This window comes from Leopardus geoffroyi, chromosome C1 (genome assembly GCF_018350155.1).
Source record: "Leopardus geoffroyi isolate Oge1 chromosome C1, O.geoffroyi_Oge1_pat1.0, whole genome shotgun sequence".
In the NCBI taxonomy this organism is placed as follows: Eukaryota; Metazoa; Chordata; class Mammalia; order Carnivora; family Felidae; genus Leopardus; species Leopardus geoffroyi.
In genome coordinates this window covers 68,243,422-68,268,305 of record NC_059328.1, presented here as the reverse complement: position 1 = coordinate 68,268,305, position 24,884 = coordinate 68,243,422, and the positions used below count along the sequence as shown (strand labels likewise).

At 37.8% G+C, this 24,884-nt stretch overlaps 1 protein-coding gene and 1 long non-coding RNA gene across 24 annotated transcripts in view; one reads left to right on the top strand and one right to left on the bottom strand.

The window, feature by feature from the left end:
• The window catches only part of ADGRL2 (adhesion G protein-coupled receptor L2), a 625,523-nt gene extending 623,697 nt beyond the window's left edge, over positions 1 to 1,826 (bottom strand). For 6 of the 23 annotated variants that reach the window (XM_045477998.1, XM_045477995.1, XM_045478017.1 and 3 more), the window contains exon 1: positions 1,551 to 1,821. The gene's annotated coding sequence lies outside the window, so the exon portion shown is untranslated. Of the gene's footprint in view, positions 1 to 1,550 lie in introns of all 23 variants that reach the window. The other 17 variants (XM_045477987.1, XM_045477992.1, XM_045478015.1 and 14 more) reach the window with 7 other exon arrangements.
• On the top strand, positions 1,300 to 24,194 carry LOC123598119. Its single transcript, XR_006712397.1, has 3 exons — positions 1,300 to 1,569; positions 22,118 to 22,182; positions 23,244 to 24,194. It is a non-coding gene; the product is annotated as an uncharacterized LOC123598119 (long non-coding RNA).
• Positions 24,195 to 24,884: the final 690 nt, after the last annotated feature.

Sequence of the window (24,884 nt, the reverse complement as noted above, 5' to 3'; positions counted from 1 at the left end):
ACTAGCCTGCATACCAATAGGATCACTAAAATGCCACGAAGCAGAACATATTCATCTGTTAAATTCTATGTACAGTAACCTAACAAATGCCAGAGACAGAAAGATTGCCCTCTGCACAGTAATACTTGTGTAGATGTCTTCTTTATGCTAACAATGACAGGGCTTCATGCCTTGTACTGTACTCAAAAATCAGAGTGCATTTTTTTTTTTCAGTAGAGGAGTCTGTATCAAAAAGAAAAAGAACTGCACATTTCTGGCACTGAGATATTTTATGTGGATAATAAATTTTTTCCCTTGAACTCCACTAACTACAAGTATCTACCTGGAAGATGAAATCTAAGATTTATGTCATCAGAACTATTCAGTATACCAGAGGATCATTTTTTCTTCTTTTCAGGACTGTCAACTTTGTTTACTGTTTATGTTCAATTCTATGCCATACAAGAGATTAAATAGTCTTGTCGTAGCTACAAGTCAAAGCTTCATAGAAAAATAAGGTAATAAATGTAAAATTATATTAATAAGGAGGGCGTTCAAAGACATATTACATTATTGAAAACTAAATTGTAACTGGAATGTTATAATTATATTTGTACTAATCAAAAAGAGATTTTTGAGTCTATGATTTTATGACATGTAGTATGTTTTAAGATTGAAATGACGAAGGAATGATTAAAGTATTATTACGAGTAACTTCAAGGAAACACATATGAAGTAATGTAAGCCCAGAAATTGCCTTCATAAATCAGCATGTATATTGTCAAATCTGTTAGCCTCTTACGTGCATTTTTAATCTAAACGTAACCATTTGGCTATCAAAATCAGTCTTAAAAAATGACATCAAACAGTGTTACACAAACATAAGCTTTTTTGTTAGGCTTGCAACATTAAACTTTTTTATAATCTAATTTCAACCTCAAAACAATAAATAATCGCCTGTACAATCACAGTAACTGAATCCTAACTAATTATAATACTTCTGCATAGCCTAGTAACAATTTGTAAATTGTGAAGAATAAATCTATTTGACAGGCCTGTTAGCCATAAGGCCCTCAGCTTCTTGCTTTGCAGCAGAATGAGGTAAGATCTATCCTTCTCTTGCTGTTGTTAAAAACATTTCAACAGTTAGTTCTTTTTCCCAGAAAACGCTGCAGGTTGGTTCCAGGTTAAAAAGCAAAAATTACCACGATTGAATTTTACACTTGACTATGCTTTGGCCAGGATGCATGATAAGTTAAAGCATACTGAGAGACTATTTTTTTTTTTAAGAGGGAAAACTTGATAGAGGATTGTATTTCTAGATTAGAGAGTGGGCACTGTAATCTTTCTGACATTGTAAACCTGAAGCTGGCTGCAGGGAAAATAAACATTACAACACCCGACACTTAAACAATTGTACCTATTCGGTTAAGTAACAAAAGCGTGAGGCACCTGGAATCAGCAGCATTTGTGCCTAATGCCAGCAACAATATAAAGCATTCAAGTGACATTTGATAATGAGCAGACAGTGGAGGCATTACACACGTCTTTAGAAGAATCAGACTTCCTACCTTGAAAAGACAGATGGAGGTAAGTTCCTTTATAAAAAAAAGTTGTGAGTAAAGCCAGGCAGCAGTTGCAGTAAATTGAGTCCTTTCAGTCACTGTATACATACAGCAGTTCTGCAATAAGGGGAAAAATATAATGGGAGGAGCGGCTGGGAGCGAGTGACCTCCTCAAGCTGAGTCCTCTCTGTGAACCAAGCACTGAGAACCACTGCTCCTGATTTGCATGGATTATCTCCACTTGAACAGATACAGAGCAGATACATTTAAATTGAGCTGGCACAATGGCAAAAAGATGGAAGAGTGAATGAATGAGGGACAGCGCAAGAGAGGGAGAGAGAGAAAGAGAAACAGACACGAGATCGGAGAGCGTGTATAAGCTGGTTCTTGCAGAACTGTGTCTCAGAAGAGCTACAGCTCCCTCTTCATGTCACAGTTGTAAGATAAGAAATGTTGTCATTAAGAACTGGTTAATCAGAGGGAAAAATATACCCAGATTAGCTGATGCTCCGGCTGATCCGATTTTTGTGAACGTGTTATGAGTCCTTCTGTTTTGTCATCAGGATTTTAGAGGGTAGGCAGAAAATCTCTTATTAGTTGCCAGGTAAACACATTTGGATAAAACTCGGAGTTTTGAATGAGAGCAGAGCTGTGACTTGATTGACGAACGTGCCAGTGAAGGAACGTGGACAATTTGTTAAGTAGAATATTTATTTTGAAAGAGAATTAATCCCTGTTAACTTTTAAAGAGGTAGTGGTGTATATTGCAGTGCAAAAAGAAAACAGCATTAATTAATTAATTAATTCCTCGAAAGGACCCAAATATACAACTGAAAGGAAATGTGTTGTTTTGTAATCTCCTTAGGCTGCTAATTGGGTTCTTTCCCCACTTCATGTTGTCTTTTGCTGGCATTTCAGAAGAGAAGAAATCCTTCTTTCACTACAATGCAGATGTGTCTTTAAACATACAGTGATTACTTGCCTTTCCCTTTAGTATCATCAGAGCTTTATATATTCTTATTCCAATTTTTAAAATGAGAAAGAGGGAGCACAATATGATTGTAACTCTTGCCAACAGTCACTCAGTAAGTCGTGGCAGATCTCAGGAGAAAAGAATAACCCTCATTTAGCAAGTTAACGGGGAAGCCTGCCTTCTCTTTGTGTAAAGGTGTCTGCGGATGCCCAAACAGCCAGGCAATTAGGTCAATTCAAAGGAAAAATCAGTCAAACCAGCTGGTTGACTGAATTGATCATAGCCTTGGGGAAGCCATTATTAACTTGGTGTGAACCAAATGACATTGGTTAAATATATTTCAACAAATGCCATTAAAACTCTCCACATACACACGTGTGGGATATTTGCAGAGAGTAGTAAGGAGACCGGTCAGATGTTTGCTGCTTTTGGGAATCCGCATCCTGTCAGGAAAGAGAAAGAATTTCAACACACTACACTTACAGGAACTCTGACTTGATGGACAGAAGTAATACTTTAAAGGAAATCTAAAGGAAAATGCCAACACACATTTTTATGAGATCTAGTGAAGATCTGGAATTTCTGAAGTGTGCAGATTTAGTGACTATAACAGTGTTTAGGAAACAATTGCTTGAAAGTAACAGGGTGAAGACAATAGTTATTTTATGTCTCTGACATCCAATGGTCTGATTGCTCTCTGAGGGGACGGGTGAGTTCTCAGGTTTCTGATATCAATTTGGACACAGTTTGCACACAGGCTGGAGTTGGAATGTTATTGAGGTCTTAATGTGACTTTTCAGATTGTAAACTCTTTGGAGTCAGGGACCAAATACTCTCTTTTAAAATCTCTCCCGAAATATTTTGAAAGCGTCCTTTACATATTTTAGATCTTTCATAAATGTGTGTGAAAATATATTGGAAATAATAGTAAAGAACTTATATTCTCTATATCTGTTGTTTGAAGTAAAAAAAATAGACCCATAAACTGTAACGTCTTCCGTACCTTCATGAAATAAAAGGAGGTGAAATAAACATAATGTAAATGTCTTGTCATATATGGGACTATAATGACAGTTCGGGTAGTGCTAGGTTGTATATTGACATGTAAGTTTAATTAGGTGTCCCCTTCCTCATACCAGGGGATAGCTTCCAGAGGATTTGAGTCACAACTTTCTAGGCACCAGTGCTGACTCAGGCAATTTTCAGCTTTGTGTCCATGGACAAATTGCTGAACTTGTGTGCAAAATGGAGATAAAAAATGACTTTTATTATACAGTTGATGTAAGGAATAGAAGAAAGGGCTCAGCATAGCAACTGGGTAAATACCTAATCAGTATAAGCTTTTCTTGTTTAATTATTATAAACCTGTTTCCATTGAACTTGATTGTCTCCCTCTGAACTGGGAAGTGTTATTATGGTTTCTATTGGATGCAGGGAAAAAAAAAAGATGACTTCTTTGTTCTTGGTTTTTCTTGCCATTACATGAGGAAGGCTCCTTCCTGGTCTCTGACAACCAGAAGGGCCAGTGCTTCTACCTTTTTATAAAAGACAGAAATAGAAGTACTATTCTCAGGAGAGCTAGAGAGTGTTGTAGCAAGCAGATCCAACCTTCTGTACAGGAACAGGAAATGGCTTGTGTGGTACAAAGTGAAGGGCATCCAGAAGCTCCTTGTCCAGAAATATCTTCCCATCTGTCCTCTCCTATTTCCTGAAATGCCACCATTAGAAGTTTATTTCTATGTTTTACTGGCTTCCCATTCTTTTTTTTCAATGCACATACTATTGGCAGCATCCACACATTAACAAGTTTACACTTAGAGTAACACAGGAATTCATAGTTGTTTTAATTATTCTCTCTGAAATACTTTCTTCCAGTAACTAGAGGAAGGCCAGCAATGCCAAGGGAAAGCCAGATTTCAATGACGGTGGAGAGAAAGCTCGTTAGGGATACACCAGACAGCGTGTGGAGATGAATATATACAGCACTTGCGTGCACTTGGATCTTCCAGTATGTGAGAGATCTCGTGGCAGGCACTCAGAGAGCAATGCGCAGGTGCTTGCCCCTGGTGCACTGGAACAAGGAACAAGGCTGCATTCATTCATTCAACAGACATTCACCAAGTGCTTTGTCGGCAAGAACCTAGGGCTACCCATTTCAAAATAGATGATGCTTGTTCTCGTTTCTGTTGGGGATGATGGACACAAGTGTGTAAACAGATTGAGTCTGGTATTGGACATCTGTCCAAAGGAAAAGGGTACAGAGGAAAGAGGGCAAGGAAGGCAAGGCACAGCTGGAGTAATTGAGAAGGCCTTTACGAACGAGGCGATGCCGGATGTGACTCTTGAAGGCAGAGTGGGCCCTGATGGACACGTAAGGGAAGCCGGCGAGGCTGCGGATGTGCGCCAGGTGGAGTGAACATGGGTACAGAGGCGGGGCGGCATGAGAGAGACAACCGGCTGAGACCATCAGTTGAGTGTGTTCAGAGCACAGGAGGAGTGGGAAATGGGGAAAGATGCGACTAGAATGTTAGAAAGAACTGAGGAGCAGCTCACGGAAGGAAGACGTGGGGCACAAGTTCGACAGATCCTGTGTACCTCTGGGCGTCAGCCTCAGATCTTCATCCCCCTCTGCCTCTGCACGCCTCGCGCTAGCATTCGTCTAGGCTTCCCAGCCCTGGGGACACAAACATAGGGCAATGTTTAAATGACAAGGAGTTCTATCCCCAGTGAGAAAAGGAGGATGTAGTTGCCAAAGATTGGATTGGAGATTTAAGTCTTTAGGGGGCTGAAATATTCCAAAATTGTTTGTGAGTTTCTGCCACCCCATTCCCTAACTGAAAGTGCTGAATGGCATATTCATCTATGAATTAAAATTAATTGTGTTTGGAGACTTTGGGATGTAGCAAATCAGGGTGGGAATCACTGCTGGAGCCCTGGAACTCATTTAGCATATAAAAAAATACAGCACTTTGAAATCCTTAGCGAGACAGATTACCAGCATTAATGCCATTAATACTAATGATGGTTAATAATTGGAAAATCATATTTATAAAAACAATAACGATAACGGACTCAAACCAGATAGCAAACCTCCCAGCTCTAATATAAAATGCTGTATTATAAGCTTCCTGTTCTCTTCTGTTGCTTGAATCTTAGTTATTTTGACACATTTATCCAAGAAAATATCGAAGTTTCTATACTTAACCCAAGAATGACAAATTGCTTCTTGTAAATATTACACTTACAGTAAAATTCACTGTAAGATAAATGATTACATAGATATTGGACCCAGTAGTGGGAAATATATTTGAATTCTAATAAGGACTGGTTCAAGCTTGAAAACAATTAATAACTGTCAATTTCCCATAAACACAATGACAGGTAAAACCTCCAAAAAGGGCACGCAAACCGCAATGATTAAAAAATTATGCTGATTAACAGAATGACTGAATACATTAGGATTCTTTTAAATTATCTTTCGATTGCCGTCTTCCCACTGCCTGCCTCCTGCCCAGTGGGGGTGACAGGGTTCGGGTTAGCCCAGCATTTAGTCCCCAATATTTTAAGAGCACTTCCTGTTCTTTGGCCGCCAAGAGGGTGTACCATATGGATCTCCCTTCTAGGAAAACCTTGGGGTTCAGCACGAAGAGATGAAGGGAAGTGACAGCCACCAGCCAGCAGCACTGTCACAATTGCCTTCTTCAGCCTCCTCTTAGACAATGACTAAGCATCATGGGGGCTCTTAAGGCCTGACTGTGTTGCCCAGGGCAGGACACCTTGGATGCTTTCCCTGCCCAACCCTGCCTCTCCCAGCATTTGACTTTCACAGGCTTGGACTCCTCACAGAAGTCTTAGACCCCTAACTCTCTCAGCACTTGCTTCCAAGCAGACGCAAGTTCCTAATGGTCAACAATCTATTTACTCGATGCAGAGCCCACTTTTCTTTCTTCTTTCTGATGCCTTCCCTCCAATTTCTAAGGAACTGAACTCTTAGTCTTCATTTATCGATAGGGCTCCTAGAAAGCTCCTCACCATGTTTTTACTTCCCAAAAGTTTTTGTTCTTGAAAAAAAAAAAAAGAAGAGTCTTTGGAGAGCTAAAGGTTCTCTGGGAGCTGCTCTCACTGAATGGCTTCTCAGATTACTACCGTGTTTCCACATCTCTGATGTAGGGAGTACAAAACACAAGCACACTACCAAGCACAGAATTGAACAGTCCAATAGACTCATTAGACTAACTGCAGCAGACAGACAATCAGCACAAACGACATGTTGATGTCCTTAGATCAATAAGGCTCTGGAAGACATTCAGGTTTAGTGCCGAAAGAAGTTCATATCAATGATGGCTTGAACCATGAAAGAGAGTCTAAAAGGAGTTAACTGGTAGGTAGGGGAGGAGAGGAAAATCTTTCCCTTTTTCTCTTCTAGGTTCTTTGGATGGTCCAATAATTAAATTGTTATAAGGCAGATTAACCAAATTTAATTTCCTACATTTGGGAGCCCCATAAAAATGTGAGTCCTAAAGGCAGTCAGGCGATTGAAGCTTATACAACCCCCTGATATAAGGGGTATGGGCTTGGGACTACAAAGAGAAGGAAGGCCAGAGGAAGGAAGAGGGGACATTTGGAGAGCAAAGGTTGCCCTGTTACAATGACAAGTTTCTTAGGTAAAAAGGTGTCTCTGGTGATGGCTCTTTCCTGGCACAGGCCCTTCTCCAGTGTAAATTTAGGCAGTTGGAGTAAAGAGCTCTTCCTGGGTTTGATTGCCTTTAGCCCAAAGTAATCCTCATGCCAAGAAATATTTGGGGGTGGCATATCTGCTCTCCTTCAATAATTCTTCCTGATGCATGGAGTAACAACAGAAAAATAGATGGGGCTTTGGAAATGACGTCATTAGTGAAAATGATTGAGCACTGAGATTTTAATTTTGGTTCTTATCTCTGTCACCAAGGCACTTATAAGTTTCCTCTGCAAAAAGGATAACAACTTGCCTCTGTATTCCATTTGTAAAACACTTGGAGTTTCCCAGACAATAGCATTGTTTAACAAGGAAGGCATATCACCATTAATGAATCCTTTGAATTTTAGATTTTAAGATGAACATCAGTGAAAAACAAAAGAATACTTTCAAAAGACTTTAGTTTCTGCAAGGCATTCCAAAGGAGACCTATGTGATTCATGCAAAAAAGAGAGTTACCTGACCTCTAAACCTTGAAGAAAAATGGGTCTGTATAACACCTGCTACAAACTCAAGATGTAAGTATATTGTTAACTTGCATATACAAATACAACTATTCCAAAAAAAAATCTAAAATAATTTATTATTCTAGGTTAACATAAAACCAATGAATATCTAGCTGCCTTAAGAAGTTATTCCAAATATTTATGTTTAAACAATTCTTAGAAATACTTGTTTTGACCATTTCTTGCAAATGTCCACATTCATTCAGATTTTTTATTTGAAGCAATAATTTACCTTACCTGCAAATACAGGTTACAGATATTGAGTATATGAAGATTCTTCTTTTCAAAAAATTTTTAATGTTTTTATTTATTTTTGAGAGATAGAGAGACAGAGCATGAGCATGGAAGGGGCAGAGAGAGAGGGAAACACAGGCTCCAGGCTCTGAGCTGTCACACAGAGCCAATGTGGACTTGAATCCACGGACCATGAGATCATGACCTGAGCTTACCAACTGAGCCACAGGCACCCCAAACATGAAGATTCTGATGCAGATTCAAGAGAATGGAGATAGATCAAGTGATCATGACATTTGCAGACTGACTTGCATTTCAGTTCATCTACTGCCTGATTCTTTCACTCATTCATTTCTTTAAAAAACAAATGTGTATTCAATGTCTATTGTTTCAGGATACAGTAGTGAACAGGAGAAACTTTGTCCCTGCTTATGGGGTGGTTAGCAGAGAAGACAGACACAAAAATAAGCAATTATATTAAATGATGCTATAGATTGCAAAATCACAACAATACTTGGTAACTTCTCCTATAGATAGATGGATTCCAGCTCCTCGTCCTTTGATTCTGGACTGGTTTTGTGACTTGCTTTGACTAATAACAGAGGAGAAATTGTGCCAGTTCTGAACATAGGCTTCCAGAGGTCTTGAAGCTTCTGCTCTTACACTCTTGTTACGCTTTGACTGCTCTAAACAAACTCAGGCCATCCTGTGGGGGATGAGAGACCATAAAGAGACCCCAGCCATCATAGCCATCTCACCTGAGGCCATTGTGAGTCAGGCAGCTGCTGCTGACCCACTAGATAATTGCAGATGCCTGATCAAGTCCAGACCAGAGCAAGAAGTCCATGGCCCAGACCAGACCAGCAGCACAGTCAAGAGAAGCCAATTGTCAATCTGCAAAACCATGAGCTAGAGACATGTTTTTGTTTGTTTTAAGACACTAATTTCTGGGGTAGTTTGCAAAAGCAAACTAAAACAAATGACCAAAAACAAAAACAAACAAAAAAAAACAACCCAAAAGGTTATAATAGGGATGACCTTGACCTTAGGGTGCAGAGCATAGAGACATATTGATCTAATCTACTGAAGTCAGAGAAAGCTGTTGGAGGGAAATGACATCCATCGTGAGACCCGCTGGGCGAAGATTAGAGGCAAGCTAATGACCTTAATACCCCAAATATACGAGCTTTATAGAAAAGGAGGCATTCCTACCATATACATCAAAAGTAACTCACAAATATTTAAGCCCCTAAACCTTGGATTCACCCTTGACTCTACCTTTTCTTTTACATTTCACCTAAAATCTTTTGTAATTCTATCCTCTACTTTTAAAATGTGTCTATAATCCAACCCCTTTTCACCACCTCCATTACTACTGCTCGGGTACAGGTCACGTACTCACCCAAATTATTGCTTTGCGTTCTACGGTCTGTTGGAGTCCCTTGGACAGTTGTCCTACTTCCCTATAGTCCATTTCCACCACAGGAACTGGAATGAACCTGCTCAAACACAAGTCAGATCTTGCTGCTTCTCTCCTCAGAACTCCATGTAACAGATTGAATGTGGACTCAAAGAAGATGTGATCACATGCTAATGTCCGGAGCCTGTGAATGTGACTTTACTGGAAAAAACAAACAAACAAACAAACAAAAGTTGTCTAGATATAATTAAGTTAAAGATATTGAGATGTGGGGTGCCTGGCTGGCTCAGTCAGTTAAGCATCCAGTTTTGGCTCAGGTCATGATCTCACAGTTCGTGAGTTTGAGCCCCTCATTGGGCCCTCTACTGTCAGTGCACAGCCTGCTTCGGATCATCTTTCCCTCTCTCTCTGTCCCTCCCCTGCTTCTCTGCTTGCTCTCTCTGTCTCTTTCAGAAATAGTGGCTCAGAGATGATCACATGAACAGTGAGGCAGAGATCCTGTTGATATAGTCCCAAGCTAAGGAACACCTAAAGCCACCAAAGGCAGGAAGAGGCAAGGAAGCAGTCTCCTATAGAATTTCTGGAGGTGGCATGGTCCTGCCAATACCTAGGAAACTGACACACCTCCAAAGGCTTCATGTGTCATTCAGGTTAAAACATAACTGCCAAAGTCCTTGCACTGACCAACAAGCCCCTGCCTGGACTCTTTCCCCCTCCTTCTGACCTTTCTGACATCATATCCTACACTTTCTCCCTACCTTCTTCACTTGGACCTCTGGCCTTCTTGCTGTGCCTCCAACACACAAAGCAGGCACCCTTTTCAAGTCCTTTGATTCATTGTCCCCTCTATCTAGCATGCCCTTCCCCAGATACCTTGCCTGCATGACTCAAGATTTTTATGAAATGTCTTTTATGTAGTGAGGGCTTCCCTGGTCACTCTATTAAAATTCCATTTACTGCCTAACGTTCCCACTCCCAGCTCAGTCCTGTCCTCCTTTCCTGCCTTACTTCTCCCTACAGCTCTTGCCATCCTCTGAGCTAATATACATTGTACTCACTCATTTGTTTGTTAACTATCTTCCCAACTAGAATGTGAGCTCCACAAGAGAGACATTTTTTGAACTTCTCTCATTGCTTTTTGCCCAGCACTTAGGGGAAATGGCCAGTGAACAATTTCTCAGCTTAACAAATGATATGTGTATGTGTTGAGAAAAGTATATGGGGAATCCAAGAACACCCTACTTCTGCTACTTCTGGGGAACATTTCCCAATCTCTCTAGAAGTCCCATTAGCTGTCGAATAGCATTTATACTGCTAATTCTCTGAAGTAGAAGAGCATAGAATCTCTAATTTTGCAGGACAATGACACTATTCTGTTATGGCAAGACGATCATATACAATTTGTACTTCGAAACCCTTTGGTTTTCACTTGTCACTTTATATTTGACTTCATACCAGGTTCCAGAACTCCCAGCGAAATAGTAATGAGGGTATAGCAGCGGTGCTAACAACAGGTAATGCAAGTTAAAATTGAGGGGCTTAAAGAAGGTTTGAAGGGAACAGGATCAAAAGGTGAATACTTATGTGAAGCAGTCTTGGGACGAGGGACAGAGAACATGTGTCCTTTGCTGATTTTCTTTGATGGGATTTCAAAGAATTTAGGGCATATTCTTACAGAACAGTAGTTTCTATGCATCAATTACATATATACTTGGTTGTATAAACACAGAAAGAGTTTACACTAATCTTGCCTGTTCATGCTTCCTACATAGGGGACTATGAACTTAAATGCCAACATTTGAATTGTTATATATATAAATATGTATATATGTGTGTGTATATATATATATATATATATATATATATATATATGTGTGTGTGTGTATATATATGTGTGTGTATATATATTCAGTATTCCTTTCTTCAAAGTGTACAGGAAAATATAAATAAAATGTCACAAGACATCTTTTGCACCATCTTGTCATCAGAGGAAGAAAAATGGAGAAGACAGAAGGTTCCAGAAGTTTCTGTTACCATACCTGTATTATCTGTCTTTAGTAATTTTGCTTTCTTTATGTAACTCTAGAGATGTTTGCATAGCAACAAAAACTGGGACAATACTTCTATCCTTTGAAAAACAATGGGGAGCTGAAATGAAAATATAAGCAATCAGCAGGAACGTAAATGAGAGGCTGTATTCCAGAAGTGGAATTAGTTCAACTAAACCAATGTCTAACATAGTCAAGGAGTTAACAATGTTGTGGTATTTTAATTAGGGCTGGAATTTGGGTTTGGTTCAGATAAAAATCCTCAACTGCTTATCCCTGGCATACCAGGACTGCCCAAACATCTTGGTCTGCAAAATTAGGCTGGGAATAGCGCCCAAATAGGATTTCTGAAAAGATTTTTGGGATTTTCTTCTTTGACTAAGGCTTGAAATTCTGCAAGGATTGCAAGAATAGTCTTTTTTTAATGTTTTGGCTAGAATCTGGGAGTGAAATAACACAAGAAAAATGTTTATGTGTACTTGCAATGCAAAGTTACCTATGTTGCTTATATATATAAACAATGTTTGAGTGGAATGGTTTTATTTATTTTTATTTCGCTCAAGACATCAACAATAGAGAAGCAGACTTAACTATCTGCTTCACTTTGATGACAGACTAAATGGATATCTATTTAAATAAAAATTCCAGCAAATCTAGAAATTGGCCATATATGGGAATTATAGCATTTGAAAATGCCCTGCAATATTGTTTTCTAGTGCTTTGCAGTGAAAAGGGGTGGATGAGATGTTATCTTTTCCAAATCTTTTGCACCTAGTAAAAAGTGGTCAGAGGAAGGAATTTTTAGACTCCTAAGTTAAATAAGTTGGAAATATATGGAAATTAGTTACATAAATTCCAAGGAAAATGACCAAAAAAATGAAAGTGTATCTCATTCTTTTAAACAATTTTTCATGTTTATTTATTTATTTTGAGAGACAGAATGCATGCAAGTGGGGGAGGGGCAGAGAGAGAGGGAGAGAGAATCCTGAGCCGCTACATGCTGTCAGCACAGAGCTGGATGTGGGGCTCGAACTCATGAATTGTGAAATCATGACCTGAGCCATAATCAGGAGTTGGACGCTTAACCGATCGAGCCACCCAGGTGCCCCAAGTGTATTTCATTCTTTCAACAAAAATTCATTGAGCACTTTGATGTAGAGGTTACAGTGGATGTAAGAGACCCCATGGAGTTTGCAGTGTAATGGTCTAATAGGGGAGACAAAGAATAAACAACTAAATAACAGCAACTTATCTGTCTACATTTTTGTCTATTTCCCTACCTACCTATCTATCATGTATCATCATCATTTATTTAATTACAGGCTGCAATATGTTTTATGAAGGATGCAAATTAGGCACTATGCTATAAATAAGTGGAGGACTCTTTGGCTGCTATAGAGAAGGGCCTGGAGCAAGACATAGTGGAGGTGGAAAAACCCAGGAGGAAATCATTGTCATAGTGAGTCTGTACCATGAAGGTGGCTTTGACTAGGGTGGGAGTAAAGGAAATAGGAATGGACAGATCCCAAATGCAACCTAGAGGTGGAAAAATTAAAGGACTTGTTGATGGGGGATAAGGAAAATGGAAGACTTGAGAATGGCTTCCAAGTGTCTGGAGTTAGCAGTGGGTAGGTGGTCACGTCACTCACTGTCAGAAATGGCAAAGATTAGGGGAGGGGCTAGATTAGAAAGAAATCAATATTGAATATTTTTTACTTGCAAGATTTGTGATACCTCTAAGGAGAGAAGTAAATAAGGTAGGCTGTTGGATATATGAATCAGATGCTCAGAGGAAAGGCCTGGTCTAGGAATACAAATGAGGGAATATAATTACAATCAAGTATCTCTTCTGCTTAAACACCTTCAGTGTATTCCCATTGCTATATAGCATGCAATTCAATGTCTTTAAGATGTCATCGAAGCCCATCTACTATCTTACCTTTACAACCTTATAGGATTTGTGATACATGAAATTATTTTTTCCTGGATGCTAGTATGAGTTAAAATGTAAAGTGACAAGTGAAAATTGAGGTGCTCAATTCTGCATGGGATCTTCCTTCAGAAAGATAGTGTCCTCTGTGTATTCACAGTTTATTTTTACCTCAGTAATAACACCTAATAGACTACATCACTATATACCTATTTATAGTTCTGTCTACTCTACTAGAACATGCATTCATCAAGGAAAGAATAGTTTTTATGAATCTTGTTATAACTAAGGCCTAATATCCAGAGCCCAGAGTGCTTGACACATAGTACATGCTTAATAAATCTAACTGGTAATGCATATTAAACGGGGCAAATAAAAATTAAATTTGCCTGGAAGATTTTATAGACCCTATGAGCTCAATTCTAGAGTATTATTGAGCCAGTGCTAGGAATCTCATGAGGACAAACCAAATGTTAATAAGTGACATTTTGATCTTCCATGAAATGTTAAATTGGGGTGTATAGTGGATTCTGTGCATGGTAGTGAAAGTTCTGAACTCCACTGACATGCTTGGTACTCAAGAAGGAAGCTGAATGGAGGGAAACTTGTAAGAAAAAGAAACCCAAGGTTCTTTTCCCCACCAACTTGGCTCTTACAGATGTCATTATCAGAACAAAGAGTGTATAGTTTTCTTTCCACTTCTAAACATGCCTAGTCTGCTTCTGGGATATTTCTTTCCTTCTTCAAGTCTATATTGGAAGTGAATTTTTGGCTGTTTTTTCTATAGCAGTATGTTGTGGAGTAAATTTTAGGATATACTATGGCTGACCTCCTCATTCCCTGGGGATGACTTTGTCTACTTATGAGTCCTTTTCCAGTTTTGCCCAGATATTCTTCAAGAGAAATTTAAAAGGTCTGGGGCACCTGGGTGGCTCAATCAGTTTAGCATCTGACTCTTAATTTTGGCTCAGGTCATGATCTCACATGGGATTGAGCCCCATGTTGACTCCGTGCTGACAGCACAGAACCTGCTTGGGTTTCTCTCTCTCCCTCTCTCTCTCTCTCTCTCTGACCCTCCCCTGCTTGTGTTCTGTCTCAAAATAAATAAATATGCTTTAAAAAAAAAAGGAAATTTAAAAGATCTTTAGAATCATTCTGGTCTCTAGTTGGCAATAAGCTCAAGATCTTCTGGTATGTCTAGTTTTTAGGCCTAAACTATTCTGAGTGACACAACAAATCCCAGAAGACTTGGAAGTTTTAGAACTATTTTACACTTCAGAATGTGAGCATGACAATGTCTGAGGAAAACTGATGCATTGAAAGAAAAAAAAATGAAACATAAAGGGTAGCAACTTGAGCTTGTGTATTTTTTTTAATTATTAATGTTTAATTATTGTAGACAGTGAGAGAGAGAGAGGCAGAGAGGGGTGGGGGGGACAGAGGATCTAAAGCAGGCTCTGTGGTGATAGCAGAGAGCTGGATGCAGGGCTTGAACCCACGGACTATGAGATCATGACCTGAACTGAAGCCGGACACTTAACCAACTGAGCCACCCAGGCACCTTGAGCTTGGGTTTTAAGAATGGTTTCCTATTATGTGATTAAAGACAGAAACTGTCTGGAATAAGGGACACAATTTCAAATGCCAGCAGAGGCCAGATAGGTAGAGTGAATGATCAGGCAGAAAATCAATAAGGAGGAATGCCTGAATGGCTCAGTTGGTTGAGCATCTGACTCTTGATTTCAGCTCAGGTCATATTCTCACAATCATGAGATTGAATCCTAAGTTAGGCTCCACACAGAGCTTGAAGCCTGCTTGAGACTCTCTCTCTCTCTCTCTGCCCCTGCTCATCTCTCACTTTCTCTCTCTCTCAAAAATAATTAAATAAACATTTAAAAAAATCATTAAGGAAACATAGACTTTAAATGACACATGAACTAGATAGACTTGATAGATATACACAGAGCATTCCATCCAAAAGCAGCAGAATACACATTCTCCTCAAGAGCACATGGAATTATCTAGGGTAGATCACATATTACGACACAAAAGAAGTCTCAATAAATTTAAGAGGATTGAAATTATATCAATCATCTTCTCTAATCACAATGGTATGAAGTTAGAAATCAATTAAGAAGGCAACTGGAAAAAAACGCAAATATGTGGAGACTAAACAGCATGCTACTGGATAAACAATGAGTCAATGAAGAAATCAAAAGGGAAATTTAAAAAAAAGTTACAAACAAATTAAAATGGAAATGCAACTTATCTAAAATCTACGGGATACAGCAAAAACAAAAGAGGAAAGTCTCAGATGAATACAATTAGAAATGAAAGGGAAGTTAAAACGAATACCACAGAAATACAAAGGATCATAAAGGACCACTATGAACAATTATATGTCAAAAAATTGGACAACATAGAAAAAATGGATAAATTTCTAGAAACATACCATCTTCTAATACTAAATCACGAAGAAATAGAAAATCTGAACAGATCATTTATGAGTAAGAAGTTTAAATATTCAAAAACCTCCAAAAAACAAAAGTACAGAAGCAAATGGCTTCTCTGGTGAACTCTACCAAACATTCAAAGGAGATTTAATAGCTAGCCTTCCCAAACTCCTACAAAACATTGAAGAGGAGAAAATGCTTCCCAACTTATTTTATAAGACCGTCATTACCCTGACACCAAAACCAGACAAGGACACCTCCAAAAAAGAAAATTATAGGCCAGTATCCCTGATGAACATAGATACAAAAATACTCAACAAAAATAATAGCAAATGAAATTAAACGATACGTTAAAAGGATCATACACCATGATCAAGTGGATTTTATTCCAGAGATGCAAGGATGGTTCAGCATCACACATCAATCTACATGATATACCATATTAATAAAATAAAGGATAAAAATCATAGAATCATCTCAATAGATGCAGAAAATGTATTTACTGAAAGTTCAACATCAATTTATGATAAAAAAAAAACTCTCAGAAAAGTGGGTCTAGAGGAATGTACCTCAATATAATAAAAACCATGTATGACAAAACCACACGAGCATCATTACTGCATGGTGAAAACCTGAAAGCTTTCCCTTTAAGATCACGAACAAGACAAAGATGCTCAATCTCACCACTTTTATTCAACATTGTATTAAAAAGTCCTAGCTGCAGCAATTAGGCAAGACAAAGAAATAAAAGTCATCCAAATTGAAAAGGAAGAAATATTTACAGATGACATGATGTTACATATAGAAAACCCTGCAGACTTTGCTAAAAAACCGTTAGCATTAATAAATGAGTTTAGGAAAGTTACAGTATTCAAAATTAATATAAAGAAGTTGCTTGCATTTCTACACACTAATAACAAACTAAAAAAAGAAAAATTCAGAAAGCAGTCCCATTTACAATTACATAAAAAAGAATAAGATACCTAGTGGTAAAATTAACCAAGGGGTTGAAAGACCTATACACTGAAAATTATAGAACACTGATAAAAAATTTGAAGAAGACACAAATAAATGAACAAGCTTTCTATGTTCATGGATTGGAAGAACTAAATTATTAAAATGTCCATATTACCCAAAGCAACCTACAGATTCAACCCCTATCAAAATTCCAATGACATTTTTCATAGAACTAGAACAAAGAATTATAAAATTTGTACGGAACCACGAAAGAGCCCAAGTTGCCAGAGCAATCTTGAGAAAGAACAAACTGGAGTTATTACACTCTCGGCCTTCAAACTGTACAACAAAGGTATAGTAATCAAAATAGTATGGTATTGGCATAAAAACAGACACATAGATCAATAGAACAGAATAGAAATCTCAGAAATAAACCCACACATATACAGGCAATTAATTTATGACCAAAAAAAGCCAAGAATATACAATGGGGAGAAGGACAGTTCTTCGATAAATGGTGTTGAGAAAACTGGACAGCCACAGGCAAAAGAATGAAACTGGACCTCTATCTTACACTATACATAAAAATTAACTCAGAATGGATTAAAGACTTGAATGTGAGACCTGAAACCATAAAGCTCCTAGAAGAAAGCATGGCAGTAAGCTCCCTGATATCAGTCTTGGCATTGAATTTTTGGATCTGACCAAAACCAAAGGCAACAAAAGCGAAAATCAACATGAGGGACTGTGTCAAACTAGAAAGCTTCTGCACAATTAAGGAAACCATCACCAAAATGAAAAGACAACCTACTTCATGGGAGAAAATATTTGCAAATCACACATCTAATAAGGAGTAAATATATAAATTATATAAAGAACTCAAACAATTCAACAGCAAAAACAAACAAACAAACACTGTGATTAAGAAATGGGCGGAGGATCTAAATGGTCATTTTTCCGAAGAAAGCATACAGAGAGCCAACAGGCACATGAAAAGATGTTCAATAGCAGTAATTATCAGGGAAATGCAAATCAAAACCACAATGAAATATCACCTCACACCTGTTAGAATGGATATTAGCAAAAGGACCAGAAGTAACAAGTATTGGAGAGGATTTGGAGAAAAGGGAACCCTTATACACCGTTGGTGGAAATAAAAATTGGTACAACCACTATGGGAAACAATATGGAAGTTTCTCAAAAAATTGAAATAGAACTACCGTTTGGTTCATCAATTCCAGTTTTAGATATTTATCTAAAGAAAATGAAATTATTAATTCAAGAAGGGAAATGCACCCTTATGTTAATTGAAGCATTATTTACAGTAGCCAAGATATTAAAACAACTTAAGTGTACATTGATGGATGAATAGGTAAAGAGGAATATAATATACAATGGAATACTATTCCACCATAAAAAAGAAGAAAATCTTGCCATTTGTGACTACACAGATGGACCTTATGCTGAGTGAAATAAATCAGACAGAGAAAGACAAATACCATATTATTTCATTTATATGTGAAATATAAAAACCTAAACAAACAAAACAAAGCTCTGATACAGAGAACCTATTGGTAGTTTTCAGAGGAGTGGGAGTGGGAGAAATGAGGTAAGGGGATCAATTGTATGGTGTTGGATGGTAACTAGACTTATTGTGGTGATCACTTTGTAGTGGATACAAATATTGAATTATTATGTTCTGAAACTAATATAAACTTGTATACCAATTTTACCTCAATAAAATAAAAAAAGAAGGAAAGTGAATGAGTGAAGCATGCCTAGACATCATCATATACCACATCATCATATACCATAAGCATCATCATATACCATAGCCAATTGGACAGTGCATGCCCTGCCCAATCTCACAACACACATGGTAATTAAAAAACACAAACAAAAAACCAAATGTGAGTGGCACCTGGGTGGCTCAGTCGGTTAACCGTCTGACTCTTGATTTTGGCTCAGGTCATGATCTCACAGTTCATGAGTTCGAGCCCTGCATGGGTCTTTGTGCTGACTGCAGAGCCTGCTTGGGATTCTCTCTCTCCCTCTCTCTGACCCTCCCTCCCCTGAAAATAAATAAATAAACATTTAAAAAAGAAAAAAACCCCACCAAATGTGAGAGAGTCAACATGAAAAATATGTGTCAGATCATGCTACTCTTCTGCTTAGAACTCTCCTATTATCCTCTTCCTTCTCTCCCCGAGTAGAACGCAAGGCCCTTCCATTGCCTCTGTGAGACACTACTTCACCTGTACCTCTCTGACTACAAGTCTTACCACCCTCTGCTCTTTCCAGCTATTCCAGCCCCTTGGCCCCCTCACTGATCCTGGAACACAACCAGCATGCCCAGGTCTCAGGCCTTTGTTGCATCCTCTGCCTGCATTGATCTTCCCCCAAACTGAAAATGCAGTCCATCAATTTGGCAGTTCTCTATTCAAATGGTGCCTTGGTATAGATGATCACGTGATAACATGATGCCTCTGTCACTGTCTAGCACTCTTATTCTGTCATATCTTTATAATATTTATCACAAGCAGACATTTTAATATTTCTTAAAACATTCAATGTGAACATACAATGTCACTTCAGTAGACTCTTTTCACACATATATATATATATATATATATATATATGCATGTGTGTATATATATGTGTTTATGTATATGTATATATGTATGTATACATAATATATCTATTTACCAGCATATCGTGGTTTAATCCTGATTAGACATCTCAATGTATGTGTGTATTGAAGGAGCTGGATTTAGTTGGGTTTGAAGTAGCATACAGTTTTATTATTTTTCTCAATTTCTCTTTCAATATACTCTGTTGAATTATTTTTTCCTACCCCAATATGAACTTGCCAGTGTAGCAAAAGCCCTACACCTCAAAGAAATGCAAAATGAGCCATTAATCCTCAAAAAATATGCTATAGAGATGAGTGGAATCATGTAAAATATTGATGTGTATATTTGAGCGATTTTTGTATTTTTTATTTATATGAATGCAACATATACATTTAATAGTTATTTATTTTGGAGGAAGATCGATGGCAATATCTGCTAATATATTTGAAATTCCATTACAGTGAGGACATTACTCTAAGAGAAAAATACAGCAGAATGAGTTTAAGAAAATTGAGACAAGATTATCTGCAAATCTTCTCAACAATTTGTCTGTAATGACACAGGATTTGTGAACAATATCAAAGAGAATAAAGGAATCTTTGCGTTTTTGCAATAAATAACCTTTAATTCCCTCCCCCTTATAAAACAAAGAGAAACACTTTTAGGGAGAATGATGGTGAAGCATTATGAAAGTAATGGAAAATGCTAAGGAACTATTTCTGTGTCTCATTATACAGCTTGAATTGCTATTCCAGTATCCTACATTTGCTTAAACAGTTAACTACTGCCAAACATAGCAGTAGTCGACTCTCTGGAAAAGAGACCATGATTGTACTGTCTGCTTGTGGAACATGGAACACACCGATGCTGATGGGCTCGCAGACAGCATGGAGGCCTGGCCCAGACTGAGCCACATGGCTGGTGTTGGAGCCCTTGCGGAATCTTGCCTTTGAACAGTCGAAATGTGAATTAACCCAACTTGGCAGCCAAGTGAAAACTCCCATCTTCAAACGAAGTGGAGGATAGTAAAATCAAGGGAACCGAAATGCACAAACAGTGCAAGCTGAAAAATAGTACAGGATTTTTGTTCTCCTTTGAATGTCGCTCCTACATAAAAAAGCAGGCTTCTTCAGAAAGTTCAGGGTGTCTGAATTATCGAGGCCTTCTTCTTTTCCAGACATTGAGAAAAAAACAAAAACAAAAACAAAAACAGAAACAAAACATTGGGTATAAATCCCCCAGTGACTCATCTTTAGAGTAACAGTTTAACCAGTTGGTAAAAAGTGGAGAAAGGGAGGGGTTCTGCTCTCCCCGCATTGAGATTTTCTTTCCAGGATCGAAACACTGTAACAGGCTAAAACTATTAGTGACCTGTTCATTTGGAACAGATTTAATATATCACAATATGAAAGTGATTCTAGAGGGAAGGAGAAGCACATGTATATTGAGATCATATACATTATTAATAATAAATAAACTTTTTTCTGACTCAGTCTTGGGCATTCCTTATTAATTGAAACGTAGGAAATTGCTGAGAAAACACAAATTTCACATTTCCTCACAGTCACTAGTTGGTTACCTTTCATTCAGGCAAACACACAATACTAAGGTCAAATCTCTGAAATCAACGTGAATTACCAAACATTGAAATGAATATCTGAAGAAATGAAGACAAACTATGATCTTTGCTTTAATTATCTCAATAGCTCTACCCAAAGTATTGTGTACTGTACATGAATCTAGAGACACAGTGGGGGACATAGGAACATGTCTCTGAGGACAGAGATCAATGAATATTTAGATCTATGAGAACTGCAGTTCAGAAGCTATAAAAAAGAAGACCACTATCTCAAGGCTATATAGTAAGGTTATTTCTCCTTATGGTGTTTCTCTCTCTCTCTTTCTCTCTCTCTCTCTCTCTCTCTCTCTCTCTCTCCACCCCAACCCCATAGATTCCCAGTTCTGTAGCTGAATAATCAAGAGAAGTCTAGTAGAATTAAGCTTTGGATCTGTCTTTATTTTACATCTACATGACGGGGGAATTTAATTAATGTCTCCAAATTTCAGAATTTTCATCAGTTATACAAGGATATAAACAGCACCTATCAACAGGTTTAATAGGGATGTGAGGTCAAGGTTTAGAATAGATAGTGGGTGACAAACATTCAGCATAGTGTCTGACATAGGGTAAGTATTCGATATTTGTTAGCCGTTGTTACTCTTCCTTTCCTGCCACTAATGTTTGTCCTATGGCAGTTTACTGAAATTTAGAGATTATATAGTTTTTGAGCGTAATTCTTCAGAGCTAACTACCTCAGTGTCTTTGATGTCCCATTCCAAATTCCCAAAAGAGGAATTTGATTAGCTTGGACCACAAAGTCACTACCATGCTTATGAACTGCCTGCCTTTTCATGGATGTCCATCCCTGGCCGAATCAGCTGTGCCAGGGGGACATAAGAGAAGAAAAACTGGAATCAAGTGGACTACCCTTCATATAGCAGGAGTTATTCATAAAGATGTATTCTCTAAGATGCATGTGCAGGTTGAGGAGGCATGACAGAAATTCCTGGTAAACCATGGCTCCCCATTTTGCTGATATAATATACATCTAATCACACTATCGGCATGTCACGTAGCTCGTTTAGGTCTCCAAATCTGATCGAAGAATTTTCTGAATTTTCAGGTTTCCACCACTGACCAAGGATATTGGACGATTTTCATCTCTTCCCTTCCCTCCGATGACATGAGGTAGAGTCTGCATCTGAACATGAGAAATAACTGGTTGTCTATGTAGCTGAATTGGTCAGTATTGTTTGTCACAGCGGGTCCTCACAATCAATCCAGAAGTGCCACGGTCCTGCCGCAATCAGGATTGATTATTATGAAAGCCAGCTGTGGCTCATCTATTTCACTGCAGATGGCCACAGCCTTTGATTCCATTGAGAAAAGTAATTTGTCACCAAAAACTCAAATGCCGCCTTCACAGTATTTTACTTTCAAAGACATAGGGAGGATAAATGACCATATGGACCTGAATGTGGATTTGTCAGACCTGTGACTGAGTCTTTTTCTGTGCTGCATCTGATGAAATGGGGGCTGTTGGTTCCCACTTCTAAAGTCCCTTTGCATAAACAAATTACAGCAGGTTCAACTGGACGTAATTTTTGGTTCTGTGGCTTGCACAGACATGACATGTCTGGGTTCACCGCTTAAAAAAATCCACGTAACTCCCTGTGAAAAGACAAATATATCACTCTAGTCATAATAATATAATATAATAATATATGAAGCTTCTAACAAATGGCTTTATTGTTGTACTTATTGCTTCCCAATTTTGATAAGCATTTAAGTTTCCATACAAAATTACTTTATTCATTTCAGTAATAAAGAAAGAAATAGATGAAATAGAAGTTTGATTTAAAAGTCTCTGTTTTGCTCAAGATAAGCTGGTAAAAAGACATTTGTTGAAGTTACTAAGGACCAATTTTCAAAAGCTCACTGCTAATTTGAACCCTATCAAAAGAACACACATATGTGCACCCATTTTTCAGTATAAATCAGGAAATATGAATAATTGAAGTGCTTTGTGCCCTAAATTTTCATTAAATATAACTCGGATGTTGGTCCCAGGACTCAGTCTTGTGTCAGGTTTACTTTAGCAAAATAAATTAGAGAAAAATGGACCAGATAAAGCTTTCTATTAAAAAATCCACACAAACTGAATTAAAAAAAAAAATGTTTAGGAAAAGTAATGGATTTGTAATGAATTTCTTAGATTCCTGTAAATGTATTCTTTTATTATTTTTAAGGGTGTATTGTTTTGGTCATTCAAAGAGCTGATCTTCACGACCTAGATGAAATCAGATTGCTATCCAGTGTAATGAATTCCCTAAAGAATGGAAAGACACTTTTCCAGCAGAGAAATCAGGATATCTTGCTTAATAAATTACTGCTAAAACTTGGAAAAAATACAAAAATGGCTGTAGATCTTTGTGAAACAGGCCAAGTATACTTTCAGTATGTTACTCGATAATTTATAAAGCATGTTAAATCACATGTCATACGCTGGGTAAAATAATGTGTATTATGTTATTGTACTCATTCTAGATTTGCATTGAAAAGAACATATTATCAGCTTGAATGTTGCAAATAAACTAAAACGTAAGCCTTCAGGATAGCTTGAGGAATTTATGTAGTTAGACAGCCTTGGATTCTGAATCTTTCTTTAGCCATGTCCAGTCATCAGATATCTAAAGGTTTGCTATTGTTTTGTCCTTCACCTACAAAAAAAGATGTGATGATGTGATGATGTTTATCTGCAACTCTTATAGCGGATGGAAGAGTAGCAAAGATCAATAGGTTAATACTTATAAACCACAATTCAGGTGACAAAAAGTCTGCAGATGCATAAAATAAACATTATGCTAATGATAGACTATTGATCATAAAAAAATTACTCTGCTCCAGGGTAACACCTTTCTTTTTCTTTTGTTCTGTGGGTTGTACGTGTGTTAGTCTTAGATAGATAGTAAGTAATAGTTATAATTATCATTTAATAACCCCAAGACTGATGTGAAGGCCAGAGGTCTCAATATTCTTTCTACAAGGATTTTTTTTATTACCAAAGTTGTATACCTGAGACATGAATAAATTAAAACCTTTCACACTTTGTCAGATAAAGCAAAACGTATACTAAGATAACAATAAACTCTGTTGTTCTAGCTTTTTGCTTAGGAATCTACTAAATAAAATCATTTTGAAAATAATTTATATTTTGTGTAGTGTTTTTAACTTTTTCAAAAAATTTCCTATTTTTGTATATTTATGTTCATTTGCTGCATATGAGAATGTGGATATGTAGGAAGGTCAGAAAGGAATTACAATTCTTCATTCCAGTTGATTATGATTTTTCTAGTCATCCAGACTCATAACTTCAGTTTAATCTCCATTTTTTCTCTTTGCTCACGACCTTGAGTCACTTGTCAGTCTTCTATATTCCTATACCAAACTATCTCTTGCACTGTCATTGCCACATGGCTTAGGTATCATATCTTTTCGTTTGTATCAGTGTCACAATCTTCAAATTGGTCCTCCCATCCCTGGCTTTACCCTTCTTAATTCATTCTTCACTTTGAAAATCTGGGGCGCCTGGGTGGCGCAGTCGGTTAAGCGTCCGACTTCAGCCAGGTCACGATCTCGCGGTCCGTGAGTTCGAGCCCCGCGTCAGGCTCTGGGCTGATGGCTCGGAGCCTGGAGCCTGTTTCCGATTCTGTGTCTCCCTCTCTCTCTGCCCCTCCCCTGTTCATGCTCTGTCTCTCTCTGTCCCAAAAATAAATAAACGTTGAAAAAAAAAATTAAAAAAAAAAAAAAAAGAAAAAAAAATTAAAAAAAAAAAAAAAAAAAAAGAAAATCTGCTTTGCTACTATCTCTGCTCATAACCTTCCATGATT